Raw genomic sequence first — 27582 nt, forward strand, 5'->3', positions numbered from 1 at the left:
CCAAAGCCTTCACAGGCTCCACGGGCGTCCTGCTTCCACTTACCCTCTGAGCGCGGCTTGCTACGTGGCGGCGGCTGCAGCACTCCACAGGGTTTGGGGGCAGAACTCCTACCACTCTCCTCACATAGGCAGTCAGTCCTCCGCCGGGCTTCCCGTAGCCTGTGCAGAGAGCACTGTCTGTGGCACACCTCTTTCTTCTCCCTGCACCCTTATCTGTATTTTCGCAGCTGGGGGCAACCGGCTTCTGCTGCTGTGGACGAGGCCTGCTTACTGCTTGGCAAACGCCAGAGAGAAATGAGCGCGGCTGCAGAGGACGAGTCCAAGGAGCTCTAGGACGTCACAGTCAACCAGTGGTCTTGCCACCGAGCTCAGAGGTCTCTTCCAGTCCAGGAAAGAATGCGCCGCTTTGGCGTTCTTTCCTAGGACAAGAAACGTTCGGTGACAGTGCGTCTGTCAAGCTCGTGCTGACCGCCGCAATCTCAGAGCCTTTCCCTGCCAATCATCTCCTGGCTTCTACTTTCTGGCCGCAAGCTCACTTAAGAAGTACCCTTACCTACCCGAGGATTTCACTAAGGGACTCTATTCGGTATGCCCATCGCGTCTGCCAAGGCAACTGGGGCCAAAACATTGCAGTGGCTGCTGGATCCAACTCTCTCCGCCTCCCCGGGAGCCGCCCGAGCCTATGGGCTGTTGGAGAAGGTCTTCGTTATGGTCCAGGTCACTCCCTTGATTGGCAGAAAGTCTCACCGCTGCCAGTGAGGACTTTGGTTTGAGAGCTCACTCTGTTGAGAACGCGTTGGTGCAGCCCTCGTTTCTCCTGCGTACCGGACCCCTGCAAGTAACGGAGGCCTTTCAGCGTTCAAACTCCTTCCTGGGGAAAACGCATACTTGTGGAGCGAGGAAGCCTAGGCAGGCTGCTTGCAGCCAGTCCACGCTCCTTTGGCTCCTGAAGCGAAGGCTTCCGGCACCTCTCCTGGCAGCCTCGCAAGCCTTTGGCCGGACCTCTAAAACTTTACCAGGCACAGCGAGCGGTGGAAGCAAGTCCCACACACCGAAAGAGCCGTAGCTGAAAAATATTGTCGTTCCTTTGCAGCACCGTACAAGCCCTTTGCTTTTGGGGGAGAGGGCCTTTCTCTTCTCTTCTTTGGCACACAGGGAAATGCCTTCACGGTGTTCGGCCTTGATACACTCGAGTGAGTGCAGCTTCCCCTTAACTGTTGAGAGCGTGCTAGTGCAGCGCTCTCGAACATGACTGTCCTTTGAACACACCAAAAGAAACTTTCCATTCGAGGAGGGAACGCGCTGCACGGGAACTCTTTGTTCTCTGAGCCAAGTGGGTGCTGCTACTGCGCCTGTGTGTTTGCTGGTTCACTGGCACTCTGAGATGTTTTTGCCTCGCCATTGCGGGGCCCACGCTGTGCAGCTAACCTCACTTAGGGATCACAAGGGCCCGCATTACTTTCCAGGGGAGGACAACGCTGCCCGGATCACCCTCCAGGTGTCACTTTCTTGGCACTGAGCTACCTTCCTCGAAAGCTGTGCGTTGGTAGCCTGCTCCCAATGTGTTCCTTTGGTGACTGGACGCTCTTTGAGATGCTGGTCGAGACGGCCTCTGCTTCTCTGCTCTTGGAGAAGGCTGCTTTGCGGAGACGCTCAGCGTGGCCTGCGCCAAGTTCAACCTTCTGCTGCTCTGAACTAACGACTTACCTGCCCTCGCCCCTGGTGCAAAGTGCCTAGGCACAAGGGCACGCTCTGGCCCCGATGCCCACACTCAGTAGTCCAAAGCCTTCACAGGCTCCACGGGCGTCCTGCTTCCACTTACCCTCTGAGCGCGGCTTGCTACGTGGCGGTGGCTGCAGCACTCCACAGGGTTTGGGGGCAGAACTCCTACCACTCTCCTCACATAGGCAGTCAGTCCTCCGCCGGGCTTCCCGTAGCCTGTGCAGAGAGCACTGTCTGTGGCACACCTCTTTCTTCTCCCTGCACCCTTATCTGTATTTTCGCAGCTGGGGGCAACCGGCTTCTGCTGCTGTGGACGAGGCCTGCTTACTGCTTGGCAAACGCCAGGGAGAAATGAGCGCGGCTGCAGAGGACGAGTCCAAGGAGCTCTAGGAGGTCACAGTCAACCAGTGGTCTTGCCACCGAGCTCAGAGGTCTCTTCCAGTCCAGGAAAGAATGCGCCGCTTTGGCGTTCTTTCCTAGGACAAGAAACGTTCGGTGACAGTGCGTCTGTCAAGCTCGTGCTGACCGCCGCAATCTCAGAGCCTTTCCCTGCCAATCATCTCCTGGCTTCTACTTTCTGGCCGCAAGCTCACTTAAGAAGTACCCTTACCTACCCGAGGATTTCACTAAGGGACTCTATTCGGTATGCCCATCGCCTCTGCCAAGGCAACTGGGGCCAAAACATTGCAGTGGCTGCTGGATCCAACTCTCTCCGCCTCCCCGGGAGCCGCCCGAGCCTATGGGCTGTTGGAGAAGGTCTTCGTTATGGTCCAGGTCACTCCCTTGATTGGCAGAAAGTCTCACCGCTGCCAGTGAGGACTTTGGTTTGAGAGCTCACTCTGTTGAGAACGCGTTGGTGCAGCCCTCGTTTCTCCTGCGTACCGGACCCCTGCAAGTAACGGAGGCCTTTCAGCGTTCAAACTCCTTCCTGGGGAAAACGCATACTTGTGGAGCGAGGAAGCCTAGGCAGGCTGCTTGCAGCCAGTCCACGCTCCTTTGGCTCCTGAAGCGAAGGCTTCCGGCACCTCTCCTGGCAGCCTCGCAAGCCTTTGGCCGGACCTCTAAAACTTTACCAGGCACAGAGAGCGGTGGAAGCAAGTCCCACACACCGAAAGAGCCGTAGCTGAAAAATATTGACGTTCCTTTGCAGCACCGTACAAGCCCTTTGCTTTTGGGGGAGAGGGCCTTTCTCTTCTCTTCTTTGGCACACAGGGAAATGCCTTCACGGTGTTCGGCCTTGATACACTCGAGTGAGTGCAGCTTCCCCTTAACTGTTGAGAGCGTGCTAGTGCAGCGCTCTCGAACATGACTGTCCTTTGAACACACCAAAAGAAACTTTCCATTCGAGGAGGGAACGCGCTGCACGGGAACTCTTTGTTCTCTGAGCCAAGTGGGTGCTGCTACTGCGCCTGTGTGTTTGCTGGTTCACTGGCACTCTGAGATGTTTTTGCCTCGCCATTGCGGGGCCCACGCTGTGCAGCTAACCTCACTTAGGGATCACAAGGGCCCGCATTACTTTCCAGGAGAGGACAACGCTGCCCGGATCACCCTCCAGGTGTCACTTTCTTGGCACTGAGCTACCTTCCTCGAAAGCTGTGCGTTGGTAGCCTGCTCCCAATGTGTTCCTTTGGTGACTGGACGCTCTTTGAGATGCTGGTCGAGACGGCCTCTGCTTCTCTGCTCTTGGAGAAGGCTGCTTTGCGGAGACGCTCAGCGTGGCCTGCGCCAAGTTCAACCTTCTGCTGCTCTGAACTAACGACTTACCTGCCCTCGCCCCTGGCGCAAAGTGCCTAGGCACAAGGGCACGCTCTGGCCCCGATGCCCACACTCAGTAGTCCAAAGCCTTCACAGGCTCCACGGGCGTCCTGCTTCCACTTACCCTCTGAACGCGGCTTGCTACGTGGCGGCGGCTGCAGCACTCCACAGGGTTTGGGGGCAGAACTCCTACCACTCTCCTCACATAGGCAGTCAGTCCTCCGCCGGGCTTCCCGTAGCCTTTGCAGAGAGCACTGTCTGTGGCACACCTCTTTCTTCTCCCTGCACCCTTATCTGTATTTTCGCAGCTGGGGGCAACCGGCTTCTGCTGCTGTGGACGAGGCCTGCTTACTGCTTGGCAAACGCCAGAGAGAAATGAGCGCGGCTGCAGAGGACGAGTCCAAGGAGCTCTAGGAGGTCACAGTCAACCAGTGGTCTTGCCACCGAGCTCAGAGGTCTCTTCCAGTCCAGGAAAGAATGCGCCGCTTTGGCGTTCTTTCCTAGGACAAGAAACGTTCGGTGACAGTGCGTCTGTCAAGCTCGTGCTGACCGCCGCAATCTCAGAGCCTTTCCCTGCCAATCATCTCCTTGCTTCTACTTTCTGGCCACAAGCTCACTTAAGAAGTACCCTTACCTACCCGAGGATTTCACTAAGGGACTCTATTCGGTATGCCCATCGCGTCTGCCAAGGCAACTGGGGCCAAAACATTGCAGTGGCTGCTGGATCCAACTCTCTCCGCCTCCCCGGGAGCCGCCCGAGCCTATGGGCTGTTGGAGAAGGTCTTCGTTATGGTCCAGGTCACTCCCTTGATTGGCAGAAAGTCCCACCGCTGCCAGTGAGGACTTTGGTTTGAGAGCTCACTCTGTTGAGAACGCGTTGGTGCAGCCCTCGTTTCTCCTGCGTACCGGACCCCTGCAAGTAACGGAGGCCTTTCAGCGTTCAAACTCCTTCCTGGGGAAAACGCATACTTGTGGAGCGAGGAAGCCTAGGCAGGCTGCTTGCAGCCAGTCCACGCTCCTTTGGCTCCTGAAGCGAAGGCTTCCGGCACCTCTCCTGGCAGCCTCGCAAGCCTTTGGCCGGACCTCTAAAACTTTACCAGGCACAGCGAGCGGTGGAAGCAAGTCCCACACACCGAAAGAGCCGTAGCTGAAAAATATTGTCGTTCCTTTGCAGCACCGTACAAGCCCTTTGCTTTTGGGGGAGAGGGCCTTTCTCTTCTCTTCTTTGGCACACAGGGAAATGCCTTCACGGTGTTCGGCCTTGATACACTCGAGTGAGTGCAGCTTCCCCTTAACTGTTGAGAGCGTGCTAGTGCAGCGCTCTCGAACATGACTGTCCTTTGAACACACCAAAAGAAACTTTCCATTCGAGGAGGGAACGCGCTGCACGGGAACTCTTTGTTCTCTGAGCCAAGTGGGTGCTGCTACTGCGCCTGTGTGTTTGCTGGTTCACTGGCACTCTGAGATGTTTTTGCCTCGCCATTGCGGGGCCCACGCTGTGCAGCTAACCTCACTTAGGGATCACAAGGGCCCGCATTACTTTCCAGGGGAGGACAACGCTGCCCGGATCACCCTCCAGGTGTCACTTTCTTGGCACTGAGCTACCTTCCTCGAAAGCTGTGCGTTGGTAGCCTGCTCCCAATGTGTTCCTTTGGTGACTGGACGCTCTTTGAGATGCTGGTCGAGACGGCCTCTGCTTCTCTGCTCTTGGAGAAGGCTGCTTTGCGGAGACGCTCAGCGTGGCCTGCGCCAAGTTCAACCTTCTGCTGCTCTGAACTAACGACTTACCTGCCCTCGCCCCTGGCGCAAAGTGCCTAGGCACAAGGGCACGCTCTGGCCCCGATGCCCACACTCAGTAGTCCAAAGCCTTCACAGGCTCCACGGGCGTCCTGCTTCCACTTACCCTCTGAGCGCGGCTTGCTACGTGGCGGCGGCTGCAGCACTCCACAGGGTTTGGGGGCAGAACTCCTACCACTCTCCTCACATAGGCAGTCAGTCCTCCGCCGGGCTTCCCGTAGCCTTTGCAGAGAGCACTGTCTGTGGCACACCTCTTTCTTCTCCCTGCACCCTTATCTGTATTTTCGCAGCTGGGGGCAACCGGCTTCTGCTGCTGTGGACGAGGCCTGCTTACTGCTTGGCAAACGCCAGAGAGAAATGAGCGCGGCTGCAGAGGACGAGTCCAAGGAGCTCTAGGAGGTCACAGTCAACCAGTGGTCTTGCCACCGAGCTCAGAGGTCTCTTCCAGTCCAGGAAAGAATGCGCCGCTTTGGCGTTCTTTCCTAGGACAAGAAACGTTCGGTGACAGTGCGTCTGTCAAGCTCGTGCTGACCGCCGCAATCTCAGAGCCTTTCCCTGCCAATCATCTCCTGGCTTCTACTTTCTGGCCGCAAGCTCACTTAAGAAGTACCCTTACCTACCCGAGGATTTCACTAAGGGACTCTATTCGGTATGCCCATCGTGTCTGCCAAGGCAACTGGGGCCAAAACATTGCAGTGGCTGCTGGATCCAACTCTCTCCGCCTCCCCGGGAGCCGCCCGAGCCTATGGGCTGTTGGAGAAGGTCTTCGTTATGGTCCAGGTCACTCCCTTGATTGGCAGAAAGTCCCACCGCTGCCAGTGAGGACTTTGGTTTGAGAGCTCACTCTGTTGAGAACGCGTTGGTGCAGCCCTCGTTTCTCCTGCGTACCGGACCCCTGCAAGTAACGGAGGCCTTTCAGCGTTCAAACTCCTTCCTGGGGAAAACGCATACTTGTGGAGCGAGGAAGCCTAGGCAGGCTGCTTGCAGCCAGTCCACGCTCCTTTGGCTCCTGAAGCGAAGGCTTCCGGCACCTCTCCTGGCAGCCTCGCAAGCCTTTGGCCGGACCTCTAAAACTTTACCAGGCACAGAGAGCGGTGGAAGCAAGTCCCACACACCGAAAGAGCCGTAGCTGAAAAATATTGTCGTTCCTTTGCAGCACCGTACAAGCCCTTTGCTTTTGGGGGAGAGGGCCTTTCTCTTCTCTTCTTTGGCACACAGGGAAATGCCTTCACGGTGTTCGGCCTTGATACACTCGAGTGAGTGCAGCTTCCCCTTAACTGTTGAGAGCGTGCTAGTGCAGCGCTCTCGAACATGACTGTCCTTTGAACACACCAAAAGAAACTTTCCATTCGAGGAGGGAACGCGCTGCACGGGAACTCTTTGTTCTCTGAGCCAAGTGGGTGCTGCTACTGCGCCTGTGTGTTTGCTGGTTCACTGGCACTCTGAGATGTTTTTGCCTCGCCATTGCGGGGCCCACGCTGTGCAGCTAACCTCACTTAGGGATCACAAGGGCCCGCATTACTTTCCAGGGGAGGATAACGCTGCCCGGATCACCCTCCAGGTGTCACTTTCTTGGCACTGAGCTACCTTCCTCGAAAGCTGTGCGTTGGTAGCCTGCTCCCAATGTGTTCCTTTGGTGACTGGACGCTCTTTGAGATGCTGGTCGAGACGGCCTCTGCTTCTCTGCTCTTGGAGAAGGCTGCTTTGCGGAGACGCTCAGCATGGCCTGCGCCAAGTTCAACCTTCTGCTGCTCTGAACTAACGACTTACCTGCCCTCGCCCCTGGCGCAAAGTGCCTAGGCACAAGGGCACGCTCTGGCCCCGATGCCCACACTCAGTAGTCCAAAGCCTTCACAGGCTCCACGGGCGTCCTGCTTCCACTTACCCTCTGAGCGCGGCTTGCTACGTGGCGGCGGCTGCAGCACTCCACAGGGTTTGGGGGCAGAACTCCTACCACTCTCCTCACATAGGCAGTCAGTCCTCCGCCGGGCTTCCCGTAGCCTTTGCAGAGAGCACTGTCTGTGGCACACCTCTTTCTTCTCCCTGCACCCTTATCTGTATTTTCGCAGCTGGGGGCAACCGGCTTCTGCTGCTGTGGACGAGGCCTGCTTACTGCTTGGCAAACGCCAGAGAGAAATGAGCGCGGCTGCAGAGGACGAGTCCAAGGAGCTCTAGGAGGTCACAGTCAACCAGTGGTCTTGCCACCGAGCTCAGAGGTCTCTTCCAGTCCAGGAAAGAATGCGCCGCTTTGGCGTTCTTTCCTAGGACAAGAAACGTTCGGTGACAGTGCGTCTGTCAAGCTCGTGCTGACCGCCGCAATCTCAGAGCCTTTCCCTGCCAATCATCTCCTGGCTTCTACTTTCTGGCAGCAAGCTCACTTAAGAAGTACCCTTACCTACCCGAGGATTTCACTAAGGGACTCTATTCGGTATGCCCATCGCGTCTGCCAAGGCAACTGGGGCCAAAACATTGCAGTGGCTGCTGGATCCAACTCTCTCCGCCTCCCCGGGAGCCGCCCGAGCCTATGGGCTGTTGGAGAAGGTCTTCGTTATGGTCCAGGTCACTCCCTTGATTGGCAGAAAGTCCCACCGCTGCCAGTGAGGACTTTGGTTTGAGAGCTCACTCTGTTGAGAACGCGTTGGTGCAGCCCTCGTTTCTCCTGCGTACCGGACCCCTGCAAGTAACGGAGGCCTTTCAGCGTTCAAACTCCTTCCTGGGGAAAACGCATACTTGTGGAGCGAGGAAGCCTAGGCAGGCTGCTTGCAGCCAGTCCACGCTCCTTTGGCTCCTGAAGCGAAGGCTTCCGGCACCTCTCCTGGCAGCCTCGCAAGCCTTTGGCCGGACCTCTAAAACTTTACCAGGCACAGCGAGCGGTGGAAGCAAGTCCCACACACCGAAAGAGCCGTAGCTGAAAAATATTGTCGCTCCTTTGCAGCACCGTACAAGCCCTTTGCTTTTGGGGGAGAGGGCCTTTCTCTTCTCTTCTTTGGCACACAGGGAAATGCCTTCACGGTGTTCGGCCTTGATACACTCGAGTGAGTGCAGCTTCCCCTTAACTGTTGAGAGCGTGCTAGTGCAGCGCTCTCGAACATGACTGTCCTTTGAACACACCAAAAGAAACTTTCCATTCGAGGAGGGAACGCGCTGCACGGGAACTCTTTGTTCTCTGAGCCAAGTGGGTGCTGCTACTGCGCCTGTGTGTTTGCTGGTTCACTGGCACTCTGAGATGTTTTTGCCTCGCCATTGCGGGGCCCACGCTGTGCAGCTAACCTCACTTAGGGATCACAAGGGCCCGCATTACTTTCCAGGGGAGGACAACGCTGCCCGGATCACCCTCCAGGTGTCACTTTCTTGGCACTGAGCTACCTTCCTCGAAAGCTGTGCGTTGGTAGCCTGCTCCCAATGTGTTCCTTTGGTGACTGGACGCTCTTTGAGATGCTGGTCGAGACGGCCTCTGCTTCTCTGCTCTTGGAGAAGGCTGCTTTGCGGAGACGCTCAGCGTGGCCTGCGCCAAGTTCAACCTTCTGCTGCTCTGAACTAACGACTTACCTGCCCTCGCCCCTGGCGCAAAGTGCCTAGGCACAAGGGCACGCTCTGGCCCCGCTGCCCACACTCAGTAGTCCAAAGCCTTCACAGGCTCCGCGGGCGTCCTGCTTCCACTTACCCTCTGAGCGCGGCTTGCTACGTGGCGGCGGCTGCAGCACTCCACAGGGTTTGGGGGCAGAACTCCTACCACTCTCCTCACATAGGCAGTCAGTCCTCCGCCGGGCTTCCCGTAGCCTTTGCAGAGAGCACTGTCTGTGGCACACCTCTTTCTTCTCCCTGCACCCTTATCTGTATTTTCGCAGCTGGGGGCAACCGGCTTCTGCTGCTGTGGACGAGGCCTGCTTACTGCTTGGCAAACGCCAGAGAGAAATGAGCGCGGCTGCAGAGGACGAGTCCAAGGAGCTCTAGGACGTCACAGTCAACCAGTGGTCTTGCCACCGAGCTCAGAGGTCTCTTCCAGTCCAGGAAAGAATGCGCCGCTTTGGCGTTCTTTCCTAGGACAAGAAACGTTCGGTGACAGTGCGTCTGTCAAGCTCGTGCTGACCGCCGCAATCTCAGAGCCTTTCCCTGCCAATCATCTCCTGGCTTCTACTTTCTGGCCGCAAGCTCACTTAAGAAGTACCCTTACCTACCCGAGGATTTCACTAAGGGACTCTATTCGGTATGCCCATCGCGTCTGCCAAGGCAACTGGGGCCAAAACATTGCAGTGGCTGCTGGATCCAACTCTCTCCGCCTCCCCGGGAGCCGCCCGAGCCTATGGGCTGTTGGAGAAGGTCTTCGTTATGGTCCAGGTCACTCCCTTGATTGGCAGAAAGTCTCACCGCTGCCAGTGAGGACTTTGGTTTGAGAGCTCACTCTGTTGAGAACGCGTTGGTGCAGCCCTCGTTTCTCCTGCGTACCGGACCCCTGCAAGTAACGGAGGCCTTTCAGCGTTCAAACTCCTTCCTGGGGAAAACGCATACTTGTGGAGCGAGGAAGCCTAGGCAGGCTGCTTGCAGCCAGTCCACGCTCCTTTGGCTCCTGAAGCGAAGGCTTCCGGCACCTCTCCTGGCAGCCTCGCAAGCCTTTGGCCGGACCTCTAAAACTTTACCAGGCACAGCGAGCGGTGGAAGCAAGTCCCACACACCGAAAGAGCCGTAGCTGAAAAATATTGTCGTTCCTTTGCAGCACCGTACAAGCCCTTTGCTTTTGGGGGAGAGGGCCTTTCTCTTCTCTTCTTTGGCACACAGGGAAATGCCTTCACGGTGTTCGGCCTTGATACACTCGAGTGAGTGCAGCTTCCCCTTAACTGTTGAGAGCGTGCTAGTGCAGCGCTCTCGAACATGACTGTCCTTTGAACACACCAAAAGAAACTTTCCATTCGAGGAGGGAACGCGCTGCACGGGAACTCTTTGTTCTCTGAGCCAAGTGGGTGCTGCTACTGCGCCTGTGTGTTTGCTGGTTCACTGGCACTCTGAGATGTTTTTGCCTCGCCATTGCGGGGCCCACGCTGTGCAGCTAACCTCACTTAGGGATCACAAGGGCCCGCATTACTTTCCAGGGGAGGACAACGCTGCCCGGATCACCCTCCAGGTGTCACTTTCTTGGCACTGAGCTACCTTCCTCGAAAGCTGTGCGTTGGTAGCCTGCTCCCAATGTGTTCCTTTGGTGACTGGACGCTCTTTGAGATGCTGGTCGAGACGGCCTCTGCTTCTCTGCTCTTGGAGAAGGCTGCTTTGCGGAGACGCTCAGCGTGGCCTGCGCCAAGTTCAACCTTCTGCTGCTCTGAACTAACGACTTACCTGCCCTCGCCCCTGGCGCAAAGTGCCTAGGCACAAGGGCACGCTCTGGCCCCGATGCCCACACTCAGTAGTCCAAAGCCTTCACAGGCTCCACGGGCGTCCTGCTTCCACTTACCCTCTGAGCGCGGCTTGCTACGTGGCGGTGGCTGCAGCACTCCACAGGGTTTGGGGGCAGAACTCCTACCACTCTCCTCACATAGGCAGTCAGTCCTCCGCCGGGCTTCCCGTAGCCTGTGCAGAGAGCACTGTCTGTGGCACACCTCTTTCTTCTCCCTGCACCCTTATCTGTATTTTCGCAGCTGGGGGCAACCGGCTTCTGCTGCTGTGGACGAGGCCTGCTTACTGCTTGGCAAACGCCAGGGAGAAATGAGCGCGGCTGCAGAGGACGAGTCCAAGGAGCTCTAGGAGGTCACAGTCAACCAGTGGTCTTGCCACCGAGCTCAGAGGTCTCTTCCAGTCCAGGAAAGAATGCGCCGCTTTGGCGTTCTTTCCTAGGACAAGAAACGTTCGGTGACAGTGCGTCTGTCAAGCTCGTGCTGACCGCCGCAATCTCAGAGCCTTTCCCTGCCAATCATCTCCTGGCTTCTAATTTCTGGCCGCAAGCTCACTTAAGAAGTACCCTTACCTACCCGAGGATTTCACTAAGGGACTCTATTCGGTATGCCCATCGCCTCTGCCAAGGCAACTGGGGCCAAAACATTGCAGTGGCTGCTGGATCCAACTCTCTCCGCCTCCCCGGGAGCCGCCCGAGCCTATGGGCTGTTGGAGAAGGTCTTCGTTATGGTCCAGGTCACTCCCTTGATTGGCAGAAAGTCTCACCGCTGCCAGTGAGGACTTTGGTTTGAGAGCTCACTCTGTTGAGAACGCGTTGGTGCAGCCCTCGTTTCTCCTGCGTACCGGACCCCTGCAAGTAACGGAGGCCTTTCAGCGTTCAAACTCCTTCCTGGGGAAAACGCATACTTGTGGAGCGAGGAAGCCTAGGCAGGCTGCTTGCAGCCAGTCCACGCTCCTTTGGCTCCTGAAGCGAAGGCTTCCGGCACCTCTCCTGGCAGCCTCGCAAGCCTTTGGCCGGACCTCTAAAACTTTACCAGGCACAGAGAGCGGTGGAAGCAAGTCCCACACACCGAAAGAGCCGTAGCTGAAAAATATTGTCGTTCCTTTGCAGCACCGTACAAGCCCTTTGCTTTTGGGGGAGAGGGCCTTTCTCTTCTCTTCTTTGGCACACAGGGAAATGCCTTCACGGTGTTCGGCCTTGATACACTCGAGTGAGTGCAGCTTCCCCTTAACTGTTGAGAGCGTGCTAGTGCAGCGCTCTCGAACATGACTGTCCTTTGAACACACCAAAAGAAACTTTCCATTCGAGGAGGGAACGCGCTGCACGGGAACTCTTTGTTCTCTGAGCCAAGTGGGTGCTGCTACTGCGCCTGTGTGTTTGCTGGTTCACTGGCACTCTGAGATGTTTTTGCCTCGCCATTGCGGGGCCCACGCTGTGCAGCTAACCTCACTTAGGGATCACAAGGGCCCGCATTACTTTCCAGGAGAGGACAACGCTGCCCGGATCACCCTCCAGGTGTCACTTTCTTGGCACTGAGCTACCTTCCTCGAAAGCTGTGCGTTGGTAGCCTGCTCCCAATGTGTTCCTTTGGTGACTGGATGCTCTTTGAGATGCTGGTCGAGACGGCCTCTGCTTCTCTGCTCTTGGAGAAGGCTGCTTTGCGGAGACGCTCAGCGTGGCCTGCGCCAAGTTCAACCTTCTGCTGCTCTGAACTAACGACTTACCTGCCCTCGCCCCTGGCGCAAAGTGCCTAGGCACAAGGGCACGCTCTGGCCCCGATGCCCACACTCAGTAGTCCAAAGCCTTCACAGGCTCCACGGGCGTCCTGCTTCCACTTACCCTCTGAGCGCGGCTTGCTACGTGGCGGCGGCTGCAGCACTCCACAGGGTTTGGGGGCAGAACTCCTACCACTCTCCTCACATAGGCAGTCAGTCCTCCGCCGGGCTTCCCGTAGCCTTTGCAGAGAGCACTGTCTGTGGCACACCTCTTTCTTCTCCCTGCACCCTTATCTGTATTTTCGCAGCTGGGGGCAACCGGCTTCTGCTGCTGTGGACGAGGCCTGCTTACTGCTTGGCAAACGCCAGAGAGAAATGAGCGCGGCTGCAGAGGACGAGTCCAAGGAGCTCTAGGAGGTCACAGTCAACCAGTGGTCTTGCCACCGAGCTCAGAGGTCTCTTCCAGTCCAGGAAAGAATGCGCCGCTTTGGCGTTCTTTCCTAGGACAAGAAACGTTCGGTGACAGTGCGTCTGTCAAGCTCGTGCTGACCGCCGCAATCTCAGAGCCTTTCCCTGCCAATCATCTCCTTGCTTCTACTTTCTGGCCACAAGCTCACTTAAGAAGTACCCTTACCTACCCGAGGATTTCACTAAGGGACTCTATTCGGTATGCCCATCGCGTCTGCCAAGGCAACTGGGGCCAAAACATTGCAGTGGCTGCTGGATCCAACTCTCTCCGCCTCCCCGGGAGCCGCCCGAGCCTATGGGCTGTTGGAGAAGGTCTTCGTTATGGTCCAGGTCACTCCCTTGATTGGCAGAATGTCCCACCGCTGCCAGTGAGGACTTTGGTTTGAGAGCTCACTCTGTTGAGAACGCGTTGGTGCAGCCCTCGTTTCTCCTGCGTACCGGACCCCTGCAAGTAACGGAGGCCTTTCAGCGTTCAAACTCCTTCCTGGGGAAAACGCATACTTGTGGAGCGAGGAAGCCTAGGCAGGCTGCTTGCAGCCAGTCCACGCTCCTTTGGCTCCTGAAGCGAAGGCTTCCGGCACCTCTCCTGGCAGCCTCGCAAGCCTTTGGCCGGACCTCTAAAACTTTACCAGGCACAGCGAGCGGTGGAAGCAAGTCCCACACACCGAAAGAGCCGTAGCTGAAAAATATTGTCGTTCCTTTGCAGCACCGTACAAGCCCTTTGCTTTTGGGGGAGAGGGCCTTTCTCTTCTCTTCTTTGGCACACAGGGAAATGCCTTCACGGTGTTCGGCCTTGATACACTCGAGTGAGTGCAGCTTCCCCTTAACTGTTGAGAGCGTGCTAGTGCAGCGCTCTCGAACATGACTGTCCTTTGAACACACCAAAAGAAACTTTCCATTCGAGGAGGGAACGCGCTGCACGGGAACTCTTTGTTCTCTGAGCCAAGTGGGGGCTGCTACTGCGCCTGTGTGTTTGCTGGTTCACTGGCACTCTGAGATGTTTTTGCCTCGCCATTGCGGGGCCCACGCTGTGCAGCTAACCTCACTTAGGGATCACAAGGGCCCGCATTACTTTCCAGGGGAGGACAACGCTGCCCGGATCACCCTCCAGGTGTCACTTTCTTGGCACTGAGCTACCTTCCTCGAAAGCTGTGCGTTGGTAGCCTGCTCCCAATGTGTTCCTTTGGTGACTGGACGCTCTTTGAGATGCTGGTCGAGACGGCCTCTGCTTCTCTGCTCTTGGAGAAGGCTGCTTTGCGGAGACGCTCAGCGTGGCCTGCGCCAAGTTCAACCTTCTGCTGCTCTGAACTAACGACTTACCTGCCCTCGCCCCTGGCGCAAAGTGCCTAGGCACAAGGGCACGCTCTGGCCCCGATGCCCACACTCAGTAGTCCAAAGCCTTCACAGGCTCCACGGGCGTCCTGCTTCCACTTACCCTCTGAGCGCGGCTTGCTACGTGGCGGCGGCTGCAGCACTCCACAGGGTTTGGGGGCAGAACTCCTACCACTCTCCTCACATAGGCAGTCAGTCCTCCGCCGGGCTTCCCGTAGCCTTTGCAGAGAGCACTGTCTGTGGCACACCTCTTTCTTCTCCCTGCACCCTTATCTGTATTTTCGCAGCTGGGGGCAACCGGCTTCTGCTGCTGTGGACGAGGCCTGCTTACTGCTTGGCAAACGCCAGAGAGAAATGAGCGCGGCTGCAGAGGACGAGTCCAAGGAGCTCTAGGAGGTCACAGTCAACCAGTGGTCTTGCCACCGAGCTCAGAGGTCTCTTCCAGTCCAGGAAAGAATGCGCCGCTTTGGCGTTCTTTCCTAGGACAAGAAACGTTCGGTGACAGTGCGTCTGTCAAGCTCGTGCTGACCGCCGCAATCTCAGAGCCTTTCCCTGCCAATCATCTCCTGGCTTCTACTTTCTGGCCGCAAGCTCACTTAAGAAGTACCCTTACCTACCCGAGGATTTCACTAAGGGACTCTATTCGGTATGCCCATCGCGTCTGCCAAGGCAACTGGGGCCAAAACATTGCAGTGGCTGCTGGATCCAACTCTCTCCGCCTCCCCGGGAGCCGCCCGAGCCTATGGGCTGTTGGAGAAGGTCTTCGTTATGGTCCAGGTCACTCCCTTGATTGGCAGAAAGTCCCACCGCTGCCAGTGAGGACTTTGGTTTGAGAGCTCACTCTGTTGAGAACGCGTTGGTGCAGCCCTCGTTTCTCCTGCGTACCGGACCCCTGCAAGTAACGGAGGCCTTTCAGCGTTCAAACTCCTTCCTGGGGAAAACGCATACTTGTGGAGCGAGGAAGCCTAGGCAGGCTGCTTGCAGCCAGTCCACGCTCCTTTGGCTCCTGAAGCGAAGGCTTCCGGCACCTCTCCTGGCAGCCTCGCAAGCCTTTGGCCGGACCTCTAAAACTTTACCAGGCACAGCGAGCGGTGGAAGCAAGTCCCACACACCGAAAGAGCCGTAGCTGAAAAATATTGTCGCTCCTTTGCAGCACCGTACAAGCCCTTTGCTTTTGGGGGAGAGGGCCTTTCTCTTCTCTTCTTTGGCACACAGGGAAATGCCTTCACGGTGTTCGGCCTTGATACACTCGAGTGAGTGCAGCTTCCCCTTAACTGTTGAGAGCGTGCTAGTGCAGCGCTCTCGAACATGACTGTCCTTTGAACACACCAAAAGAAACTTTCCATTCGAGGAGGGAACGCGCTGCACGGGAACTCTTTGTTCTCTGAGCCAAGTGGGTGCTGCTACTGCGCCTGTGTGTTTGCTGGTTCACTGGCACTCTGAGATGTTTTTGCCTCGCCATTGCGGGGCCCACGCTGTGCAGCTAACCTCACTTAGGGATCACAAGGGCCCGCATTACTTTCCAGGGGAGGACAACGCTGCCCGGATCACCCTCCAGGTGTCACTTTCTTGGCACTGAGCTACCTTCCTCGAAAGCTGTGCGTTGGTAGCCTGCTCCCAATGTGTTCCTTTGGTGACTGGACGCTCTTTGAGATGCTGGTCGAGACGGCCTCTGCTTCTCTGCTCTTGGAGAAGGCTGCTTTGCGGAGACGCTCAGCATGGCCTGCGCCAAGTTCAACCTTCTGCTGCTCTGAACTAACGACTTACCTGCCCTCGCCCCTGGCGCAAAGTGCCTAGGCACAAGGGCACGCTCTGGCCCCGATGCCCACACTCAGTAGTCCAAAGCCTTCACAGGCTCCACGGGCGTCCTGCTTCCACTTACCCTCTGAGCGCGGCTTGCTACGTGGCGGCGGCTGCAGCACTCCACAGGGTTTGGGGGCAGAACTCCTACCACTCTCCTCACATAGGCAGTCAGTCCTCCGCCGGGCTTCCCGTAGCCTTTGCAGAGAGCACTGTCTGTGGCACACCTCTTTCTTCTCCCTGCACCCTTATCTGTATTTTCGCAGCTGGGGGCAACCGGCTTCTGCTGCTGTGGACGAGGCCTGCTTACTGCTTGGCAAACGCCAGAGAGAAATGAGCGCGGCTGCAGAGGACGAGTCCAAGGAGCTCTAGGAGGTCACAGTCAACCAGTGGTCTTGCCACCGAGCTCAGAGGTCTCTTCCAGTCCAGGAAAGAATGCGCCGCTTTGGCGTTCTTTCCTAGGACAAGAAACGTTCGGTGACAGTGCGTCTGTCAAGCTCGTGCTGACCGCCGCAATCTCAGAGCCTTTCCCTGCCAATCATCTCCTGGCTTCTACTTTCTGGCCGCAAGCTCACTTAAGAAGTACCCTTACCTACCCGAGGATTTCACTAAGGGACTCTATTCGGTATGCCCATCGCGTCTGCCAAGGCAACTGGGGCCAAAACATTGCAGTGGCTGCTGGATCCAACTCTCTCCGCCTCCCCGGGAGCCGCCCGAGCCTATGGGCTGTTGGAGAAGGTCTTCGTTATGGTCCAGGTCACTCCCTTGATTGGCAGAAAGTCCCACCGCTGCCAGTGAGGACTTTGGTTTGAGAGCTCACTCTGTTGAGAACGCGTTGGTGCAGCCCTCGTTTCTCCTGCGTACCGGACCCCTGCAAGTAACGGAGGCCTTTCAGCGTTCAAACTCCTTCCTGGGGAAAACGCATACTTGTGGAGCGAGGAAGGGAAGCCTAGGCAGGCTGCTTGCAGCCAGTCCACGCTCCTTTGGCTCCTGGAAGCGAAGGCTTCCGGCACCTCTCCTGGCAGCCTCGCAAGCCTTTGGCCGGACCTCTAAAACTTTACCAGGCACAGCGAGCGGTGGAAGCAAGTCCCACACACCGAAAGAGCCGTAGCTGAAAAATATTGTCGCTCCTTTGCAGCACCGTACAAGCCCTTTGCTTTTGGGGGAGAGGGCCTTTCTCTTCTCTTCTTTGGCACACAGGGAAACTGGCCTTCACGGTGTTCGGCCTTGATACACTCGAGTGAGTGCAGCTTCCCCTTAACTGTTGAGAGCGTGCTAGTGCAGCGCTCTCGAACATGACTGTCCTTGAACACACCAAAAGAAACTTTCCATTCGAGGAGGGAACGCGCTGCACGGAACTCTTTGTTCTCTGAGCCAAGTGGGTGCTGCTACTGCGCCTGTGTGTTTGCTGGTTTCACTGGCACTCTGAGATGTTTTTGCCTCGCCATTGCGGGGCCCACGCTGTGCAGCTAACCTCACTTAGGGATCACAAGGGCCCGCATTACTTTCCAGGGGAGGACAACGCTGCCCGGATCACCCTCCAGGTGTCACTTTCTTGGCACTGAGCTACCTTCCTCGAAAGCTGTGCGTTGGTAGCCTGCTCCCAATGTGTTCCTTTGGTGACTGGACGCTCTTTGAGATGCTGGTCGAGACGGCCTCTGCTTCTCTGCTCTTGGAGAAGGCTGCTTTGCGGAGACGCTCAGCGTGGCCTGCGCCAAGTTCAACCTTCTGCTGCTCTGAACTAACGACTTACCTGCCCTCGCCCCTGGCGCAAAGTGCCTAGGCACAAGGGCACGCTCTGGCCCCGCTGCCCACACTCAGTAGTCCAAAGCCTTCACAGGCTCCGCGGGCGTCCTGCTTCCACTTTACCCTCTGAGCGCGGCTTGCTACGTGGCGGCGGGCTGCAGCACTCCACAGGGTTTGGGGGCAGAACTCCTACCACTCTCCTCACATAGGCAGTCAGTCCTCCGCCGGGCTTCCCGTAGCCTTTGCAGAGAGCACTGTCTGTGGCACACCTCTTTCTTCTCCCTGCACCCTTATCTGTATTTTCGCAGCTGGGGGCAACCGGCTTCTGCTGCTGTGGACGAGGCCTGCTTACTGCTTGGCAAACGCCAGAGAGAAATGAGCGCGGGCTGCAGAGGACGAGTCCAAGGAGCTCTAGGACGTCACAGTCAACCAGTGGTCTTGCCACCGAGCTCAGAGGTCTCTTCCAGTCCAGAAAGAATGCGCCGCTTTGGCGTTCTTTCCTAGGACAAGAAACGTTCGGTGACAGTGCGTCTGTCAAGCTCGTGCTGACCGCCGCAATCTCAGAGCCTTTCCTGCCAATCATCTCCTGGCTTCTACTTTCTGGCCGCAAGCTCACTTAAGAAGTACCCTTACCTACCCGAGGATTTCACTAAGGGACTCTATTCGGTATGCCCATCGCGTCTGCCAAGGCAACTGGGGCCAAAACATTGCAGTGGCTGCTGGATCCAACTCTCTCCGCCTCCCCGGGAGCCGCCCGAGCCTATGGGCTGTTGGAGAAGGTCTTCGTTATGGTCCAGGTCACTCCCTTGATTGGCAGAAAGTCCCACCGCTGCCAGTGAGGACTTTGGTTTGAGAGCTCACTCTGTTGAGAACGCGTTGGTGCAGCCCTCGTTTCTCCTGCGTACCGGACCCCTGCAAGTAACGGAGGCCTTTCAGCGTTCAAACTCCTTCCTGGGGAAAACGCATACTTGTGGAGCGAGGAAGCCTAGGCAGGCTGCTTGCAGCCAGTCCACGCTCCTTTGGCTCCTGAAGCGAAGGCTTCCGGCACCTCTCCTGGCAGCCTCGCAAGCCTTTGGCCGGACCTCTAAAACTTTACCAGGCACAGCGAGCGGTGGAAGCAAGTCCCACACACCGAAAGAGCCGTAGCTGACAAATATTGTCGTTCCTTTGCAGCACCGTACAAGCCCTTTGCTTTTGGGGGAGAGGGCCTTTCTCTTCTCTTCTTTGGCACACAGGGAAATGCCTTCACGGTGTTCGGCCTTGATACACTCGAGTGAGTGCAGCTTCCCCTTAACTGTTGAGAGCGTGCTAGTGCAGCGCTCTCGAACATGACTGTCCTTTGAACACACCAAAAGAAACTTTCCATTCGAGGAGGGAACGCGCTGCACGGGAACTCTTTGTTCTCTGAGCCAAGTGGGTGCTGCTACTGCGCCTGTGTGTTTGCTGGTTCACTGGCACTCTGAGATGTTTTTGCCTCGCCATTGCGGGGCCCACGCTGTGCAGCTAACCTCACTTAGGGATCACAAGGGCCCGCATTACTTTCCAGGGGAGGACAACGCTGCCCGGATCACCCTCCAGGTGTCACTTTCTTGGCACTGAGCTACCTTCCTCGAAAGCTGTGCGTTGGTAGCCTGCTCCCAATGTGTTCCTTTGGTGACTGGACGCTCTTTGAGATGCTGGTCGAGACGGCCTCTGCTTCTCTGCTCTTGGAGAAGGCTGCTTTGCGGAGACGCTCAGCGTGGCCTGCGCCAAGTTCAACCTTCTGCTGCTCTGAACTAACGACTTACCTGCCCTCGCCCCTGGCGCAAAGTGCCTAGGCACAAGGGCACGCTCTGGCCCCGCTGCCCACACTCAGTAGTCCAAAGCCTTCACAGGCTCCGCGGGCGTCCTGCTTCCACTTACCCTCTGAGCGCGGCTTGCTACGTGGCGGCGGCTGCAGCACTCCACAGGGTTTGGGGGCAGAACTCCTACCACTCTCCTCACATAGGCAGTCAGTCCTCCGCCGGGCTTCCCGTAGCCTTTGCAGAGAGCACTGTCTGTGGCACACCTCTTTCTTCTCCCTGCACCCTTATCTGTATTTTCGCAGCTGGGGGCAACCGGCTTCTGCTGCTGTGGACGAGGCCTGCTTACTGCTTGGCAAACGCCAGAGAGAAATGAGCGCGGCTGCAGAGGACGAGTCCAAGGAGCTCTAGGACGTCACAGTCAACCAGTGGTCTTGCCACCGAGCTCAGAGGTCTCTTCCAGTCCAGGAAAGAATGCGCCGCTTTGGCGTTCTTTCCTAGGACAAGAAACGTTCGGTGACAGTGCGTCTGTCAAGCTCGTGCTGACCGCCGCAATCTCAGAGCCTTTCCCTGCCAATCATCTCCTGGCTTCTACTTTCTGGCCGCAAGCTCACTTAAGAAGTACCCTTACCTACCCGAGGATTTCACTAAGGGACTCTATTCGGTATGCCCATCGCGTCTGCCAAGGCAACTGGGGCCAAAACATTGCAGTGGCTGCTGGATCCAACTCTCTCCGCCTCCCCGGGAGCCGCCCGAGCCTATGGGCTGTTGGAGAAGGTCTTCGTTATGGTCCAGGTCACTCACTTGATTGGCAGAAAGTCCCACCGCTGCCAGTGAGGACTTTGGTTTGAGAGCTCACTCTGTTGAGAACGCGTTGGTGCAGCCCTCGTTTCTCCTGCGTACCGGACCCCTGCAAGTAACGGAGGCCTTTCAGCGTTCAAACTCCTTCCTGGGGAAAACGCATACTTGTGGAGCGAGGAAGCCTAGGCAGGCTGCTTGCAGCCAGTCCACGCTCCTTTGGCTCCTGAAGCGAAGGCTTCCGGCACCTCTCCTGGCAGCCTCGCAAGCCTTTGGCCGGACCTCTAAAACTTTACCAGGCACAGCGAGCGGTGGAAGCAAGTCCCACACACCGAAAGAGCCGTAGCTGAAAAATATTGTCGTTCCTTTGCAGCACCGTACAAGCCCTTTGCTTTTGGGGGAGAGGGCCTTTCTCTTCTCTTCTTTGGCACACAGGGAAATGCCTTCACGGTGTTCGGCCTTGATACACTCGAGTGAGTGCAGCTTCCCCTTAACTGTTGAGAGCGTGCTAGTGCAGCGCTCTCGAACATGACTGTCCTTTGAACACACCAAAAGAAACTTTCCATTCGAGGAGGGAACGCGCTGCACGGGAACTCTTTGTTCTCTGAGCCAAGTGGGTGCTGCTACTGCGCCTGTGTGTTTGCTGGTTCACTGGCACTCTGAGATGTTTTTGCCTCGCCATTGCGGGGCCCACGCTGTGCAGCTAACCTCACTTAGGGATCACAAGGGCCCGCATTACTTTCCAGGGGAGGACAACGCTGCCCGGATCACCCTCCAGGTGTCACTTTCTTGGCACTGAGCTACCTTCCTCGAAAGCTGTGCGTTGGTAGCCTGCTCCCAATGTGTTCCTTTGGTGACTGGACGCTCTTTGAGATGCTGGTCGAGACGGCCTCTGCTTCTCTGCTCTTGGAGAAGGCTGCTTTGCGGAGACGCTCAGCGTGGCCTGCGCCAAGTTCAACCTTCTGCTGCTCTGAACTAACGACTTACCTGCCCTCGCCCCTGGCGCAAAGTGCCTAGGCACAAGGGCACGCTCTGGCCCCGCTGCCCACACTCAGTAGTCCAAAGCCTTCACAGGCTCCGCGGGCGTCCTGCTTCCACTTACCCTCTGAGCGCGGCTTGCTACGTGGCGGCGGCTGCAGCACTCCACAGGGTTTGGGGGCAGAACTCCTACCACTCTCCTCACATAGGCAGTCAGTCCTCCGCCGGGCTTCCCGTAGCCTTTGCAGAGAGCACTGTCTGTGGCACACCTCTTTCTTCTCCCTGCACCCTTATCTGTATTTTCGCAGCTGGGGGCAACCGGCTTCTGCTGCTGTGGACGAGGCCTGCTTACTGCTTGGCAAACGCCAGAGAGAAATGAGCGCGGCTGCAGAGGACGAGTCCAAGGAGCTCTAGGACGTCACAGTCAACCAGTGGTCTTGCCACCGAGCTCAGAGGTCTCTTCCAGTCCAGGAAAGAATGCGCCGCTTTGGCGTTCTTTCCTAGGACAAGAAACGTTCGGTGACAGTGCGTCTGTCAAGCTCGTGCTGACCGCCGCAATCTCAGAGCCTTTCCCTGCCAATCATCTCCTGGCTTCTACTTTCTGGCCGCAAGCTCACTTAAGAAGTACCCTTACCTACCCGAGGATTTCACTAAGGGACTCTATTCGGTATGCCCATCGCGTCTGCCAAGGCAACTGGGGCCAAAACATTGCAGTGGCTGCTGGATCCAACTCTCTCCGCCTCCCCGGGAGCCGCCCGAGCCTATGGGCTGTTGGAGAAGGTCTTCGTTATGGTCCAGGTCACTCCCTTGATTGGCAGAAAGTCCCACCGCTGCCAGTGAGGACTTTGGTTTGAGAGCTCACTCTGTTGAGAACGCGTTGGTGCAGCCCTCGTTTCTCCTGCGTACCGGACCCCTGCAAGTAACGGCGGCCTTTCAGCGTTCAAACTCCTTCCTGGGGAAAACGCATACTTGTGGAGCGAGGAAGCCTAGGCAGGCTGCTTGCAGCCAGTCCACGCTCCTTTGGCTCCTGAAGCGAAGGCTTCCGGCACCTCTCCTGGCAGCCTCGCAAGCCTTTGGCCGGACCTCTAAAACTTTAGCAGGCACAGCGAGCGGTGGAAGCAAGTCCCACACACCGAAAGAGCCGTAGCTGACAAATATTGTCGTTCCTTTGCAGCACCGTACAAGCCCTTTGCTTTTGGGGGAGAGGGCCTTTCTCTTCTCTTCTTTGGCACACAGGGAAATGCCTTCACGGTGTTCGGCCTTGATACACTCGAGTGAGTGCAGCTTCCCCTTAACTGTTGAGAGTGTGCTAGTGCAGCGCTCTCGAACATGACTGTCCTTTGAACACACCAAAAGAAACTTTCCATTCGAGGAGGGAACGCGCTGCACGGGAACTCTTTGTTCTCTGAGCCAAGTGGGTGCTGCTACTGCGCCTGTGTGTTTGCTGGTTCACTGGCACTCTGAGATGTTTTTGCCTCGCCATTGCGGGGCCCACGCTGTGCAGCTAACCTCACTTAGGGATCACAAGGGCCCGCATTACTTTCCAGGGGAGGACAACGCTGCCCGGATCACCCTCCAGGTGTCACTTTCTTGGCACTGAGCTACCTTCCTCGAAAGCTGTGCGTTGGTAGCCTGCTCCCAATGTGTTCCTTTGGTGACTGGACGCTCTTTGAGATGCTGGTCGAGACGGCCTCTGCTTCTCTGCTCTTGGAGAAGGCTGCTTTGCGGAGACGCTCAGCGTGGCCTGCGCCAAGTTCAACCTTCTGCTGCTCTGAACTAACGACTTACCTGCCCTCGCCCCTGGCGCAAAGTGCCTAGGCACAAGGGCACGCTCTGGCCCCGATGCCCACGCTCAGTAGTCCAAAGCCTTCACAGGCTCCGCGGGCGTCCTGCTTCCACTTACCCTCTGAGCGCGGCTTGCTACGTGGCGGCGGCTGCAGCACTCCACAGGGTTTGGGGGCAGAACTCCTACCACTCTCCTCACATAGGCAGTCAGTCCTCCGCCGGGCTTCCCGTAGCCTTTGCAGAGAGCACTGTCTGTGGCACACCTCTTTCTTCTCCCTGCACCCTTATCTGTATTTTCGCAGCTGGGGGCAACCGGCTTCTGCTGCTGTGGACGAGGCCTGCTTACTGCTTGGCAAACGCCAGAGAGAAATGAGCGCGGCTGCAGAGGACGAGTCCAAGGAGCTCTAGGACGTCACAGTCAACCAGTGGTCCTGCCACCGAGCTCAGAGGTCTCTTCCAGTCCAGGAAAGAATGCGCCGCTTTGGCGTTCTTTCCTAGGACAAGAAACGTTCGGTGACAGTGCGTCTGTCAAGCTCGTGCTGACCGCCGCAATCTCAGAGCCTTTCCCTGCCAATCATCTCCTGGCTTCTACTTTCTGGCCGCAAGCTCACTTAAGAAGTACCCTTACCTACCCGAGGATTTCACTAAGGGACTCTATTCGGTATGCCCATCGCGTCTGCCAAGGCAACTGGGGCCAAAACATTGCAGTGGCTGCTGGATCCAACTCTCTCCGCCTCCCCGGGAGCCGCCCGAGCCTATGGGCTGTTGGAGAAGGTCTTCGTTATGGTCCAGGTCACTCCCTTGATTGGCAGAAAGTCCCACCGCTGCCAGTGAGGACTTTGGTTTGAGAGCTCACTCTGTTGAGAACGCGTTGGTGCAGCCCTCGTTTCTCCTGCGTACCGGACCCCTGCAAGTAACGGAGGCCTTTCAGCGTCCAAACTCCTTCCTGGGGAAAACGCATACTTGTGGAGCGAGGAAGCCTAGGCAGGCTGCTTGCAGCCAGTCCACGCTCCTTTGGCTCCTGAAGCGAAGGCTTCCGGCACCTCTCCTGGCAGCCTCGCAAGCCTTTGGCCGGACCTCTAAAACTTTAGCAGGCACAGCGAGCGGTGGAAGCAAGTCCCACACACCGAAAGAGCCGTAGCTGACAAATATTGTCGCTCCTTTGCAGCACCGTACAAGCCCTTTGCTTTTGGGGGAGAGGGCCTTTCTCTTCTCTTCTTTGGCACACAGGGAAATGCCTTCACGGTGTTCGGCCTTGATACACTCGAGTGAGTGCAGCTTCCCCTTAACTGTTGAGAGTGTGCTAGTGCAGCGCTCTCGAACATGACTGTCCTTTGAACACACCAAAAGAAACTTTCCATTCGAGGAGGGAACGCGCTGCACGGGAACTCTTTGTTCTCTGAGCCAAGTGGGTGCTGCTACTGCGCCTGTGTGTTTGCTGGTTCACTGGCACTCTGAGATGTTTTTGCCTCGCCATTGCGGGGCCCACGCTGTGCAGCTAACCTCACTTAGGGATCACAAGGGCCCGCATTACTTTCCAGGGGAGGACAACGCTGCCCGGATCACCCTCCAGGTGTCACTTTCTTGGCACTGAGCTACCTTCCTCGAAAGCTGTGCGTTGGTAGCCTGCTCCCAATGTGTTCCTTTGGTGACTGGACGCTCTTTGAGATGCTGGTCGAGACGGCCTCTGCTTCTCTGCTCTTGGAGAAGGCTGCTTTGCGGAGACGCTCAGCGTGGCCTGCGCCAAGTTCAACCTTCTGCTGCTCTGAACTAACGACTTACCTGCCCTCGCCCCTGGCGCAAAGTGCCTAGGCACAAGGGCACGCTCTGGCCCCGATGCCCACGCTCAGTAGTCCAAAGCCTTCACAGGCTCCGCGGGCGTCCTGCTTCCACTTACCCTCTGAGCGCGGCTTGCTACGTGGCGGCGGCTGCAGCACTCCACAGGGTTTGGGGGCAGAACTCCTACCACTCTCCTCACATAGGCAGTCAGTCCTCCGCCGGGCTTCCCGTAGCCTTTGCAGAGAGCACTGTCTGTGGCACACCTCTTTCTTCTCCCTGCACCCTTATCTGTATTTTCGCAGCTGGGGGCAACCGGCTTCTGCTGCTGTGGACGAGGCCTGCTTACTGCTTGGCAAACGCCAGAGAGAAATGAGCGCGGCTGCAGAGGACGAGTCCAAGGAGCTCTAGGACGTCACAGTCAACCAGTGGTCTTGCCACCGAGCTCAGAGGTCTCTTCCAGTCCAGGAAAGAATGCGCCGCTTTGGCGTTCTTTCCTAGGACAAGAAACGTTCGGTGACAGTGCGTCTGTCAAGCTCGTGCTGACCGCCGCAATCTCAGAGCCTTTCCCTGCCAATCATCTCCTGGCTTCTACTTTCTGGCCGCAAGCTCACTTAAGAAGTACCCTTACCTACCCGAGGATTTCACTAAGGGACTCTATTCGGTATGCCCATCGCCTCTGCCAAGGCAACTGGGGCCAAAACATTGCAGTGGCTGCTGGATCCAACTCTCTCCGCCTCCCCGGGAGCCGCCCGAGCCTATGGGCTGTTGGAGAAGGTCTTCGTTATGGTCCAGGTCACTCCCTTGATTGGCAGAAAGTCCCACCGCTGCCAGTGAGGACTTTGGTTTGAGAGCTCACTCTGTTGAGAACGCGTTGGTGCAGCCCTCGTTTCTCCTGCGTACCGGACCCCTGCAAGTAACGGAGGCCTTTCAGCGTCCAAACTCCTTCCTGGGGAAAACGCATACTTGTGGAGCGAGGAAGCCTAGGCAGGCTGCTTGCAGCCAGTCCACGCTCCTTTGGCTCCTGAAGCGAAGGCTTCCGGCACCTCTCCTGGCAGCCTCGCAAGCCTTTGGCCGGACCTCTAAAACTTTACCAGGCACAGCGAGCGGTGGAAGCAAGTCCCACACACCGAAAGAGCCGTAGCTGAAAAATATTGTCGCTCCTTTGCAGCACCGTACAAGCCCTTTGCTTTTGGGGGAGAGGGCCTTTCTCTTCTCTTCTTTGGCACACAGGGAAATGCCTTCACGGTGTTCGGCCTTGATACACTCGAGTGAGTGCAGCTTCCCCTTAACTGTTGAGAGTGTGCTAGTGCAGCGCTCTCGAACATGACTGTCCTTTGAACACACCAAAAGAAACTTTCCATTCGAGGAGGGAACGCGCTGCACGGGAACTCTTTGTTCTCTGAGCCAAGTGGGTGCTGCTACTGCGCCTGTGTGTTTGCTGGTTCACTGGCACTCTGAGATGTTTTTGCCTCGCCATTGCGGGGCCCACGCTGTGCAGCTAACCTCACTTAGGGATCACAAGGGCCCGCATTACTTTCCAGGGGAGGACAACGCTGCCCGGATCACCCTCCAGGTGTCACTTTCTTGGCACTGAGCTACCTTCCTCGAAAGCTGTGCGTTGGTAGCCTGCTCCCAATGTGTTCCTTTGGTGACTGGACGCTCTTTGAGATGCTGGTCGAGACGGCCTCTGCTTCTCTGCTCTTGGAGAAGGCTGCTTTGCGGAGACGCTCAGCGTGGCCTGCGCCAAGTTCAACCTTCTGCTGCTCTGAACTAACGACTTACCTGCCCTCGCCCCTGGCGCAAAGTGCCTAGGCACAAGGGCACGCTCTGGCCCCGATGCCCACGCTCAGTAGTCCAAAGCCTTCACAGGCTCCGCGGGCGTCCTGCTTCCACTTACCCTCTGAGCGCGGCTTGCTACGTGGCGGCGGCTGCAGCACTCCACAGGGTTTGGGGGCAGAACTCCTACCACTCTCCTCACATAGGCAGTCAGTCCTCCGCCGGGCTTCCCGTAGCCTTTGCAGAGAGCACTGTCTGTGGCACACCTCTTTCTTCTCCCTGCACCCTTATCTGTATTTTCGCAGCTGGGGGCAACCGGCTTCTGCTGCTGTGGACGAGGCCTGCTTACTGCTTGGCAAACGCCAGAGAGAAATGAGCGCGGCTGCAGAGGACGAGTCCAAGGAGCTCTAGGACGTCACAGTCAACCAGTGGTCTTGCCACCGAGCTCAGAGGTCTCTTCCAGTCCAGGAAAGAATGCGCCGCTTTGGCGTTCTTTCCTAGGACAAGAAACGTTCGGTGACAGTGCGTCTGTCAAGCTCGTGCTGACCGCCGCAATCTCAGAGCCTTTCCCTGCCAATCATCTCCTGGCTTCTACTTTCTGGCCGCAAGCTCACTTAAGAAGTACCCTTACCTACCCGAGGATTTCACTAAGGGACTCTATTCGGTATGCCCATCGCCTCTGCCAAGGCAACTGGGGCCAAAACATTGCAGTGGCTGCTGGATCCAACTCTCTCCGCCTCCCCGGGAGCCGCCCGAGCCTATGGGCTGTTGGAGAAGGTCTTCGTTATGGTCCAGGTCACTCCCTTGATTGGCAGAAAGTCCCACCGCTGCCAGTGAGGACTTTGGTTTGAGAGCTCACTCTGTTGAGAACGCGTTGGTGCAGCCCTCGTTTCTCCTGCGTACCGGACCCCTGCAAGTAACGGAGGCCTTTCAGCGTCCAAACTCCTTCCTGGGGAAAACGCATACT

Source organism: Eubalaena glacialis, chromosome 4, assembly GCF_028564815.1.
Source record: "Eubalaena glacialis isolate mEubGla1 chromosome 4, mEubGla1.1.hap2.+ XY, whole genome shotgun sequence".
NCBI classification, from domain to species: domain Eukaryota; kingdom Metazoa; phylum Chordata; class Mammalia; order Artiodactyla; family Balaenidae; genus Eubalaena; species Eubalaena glacialis.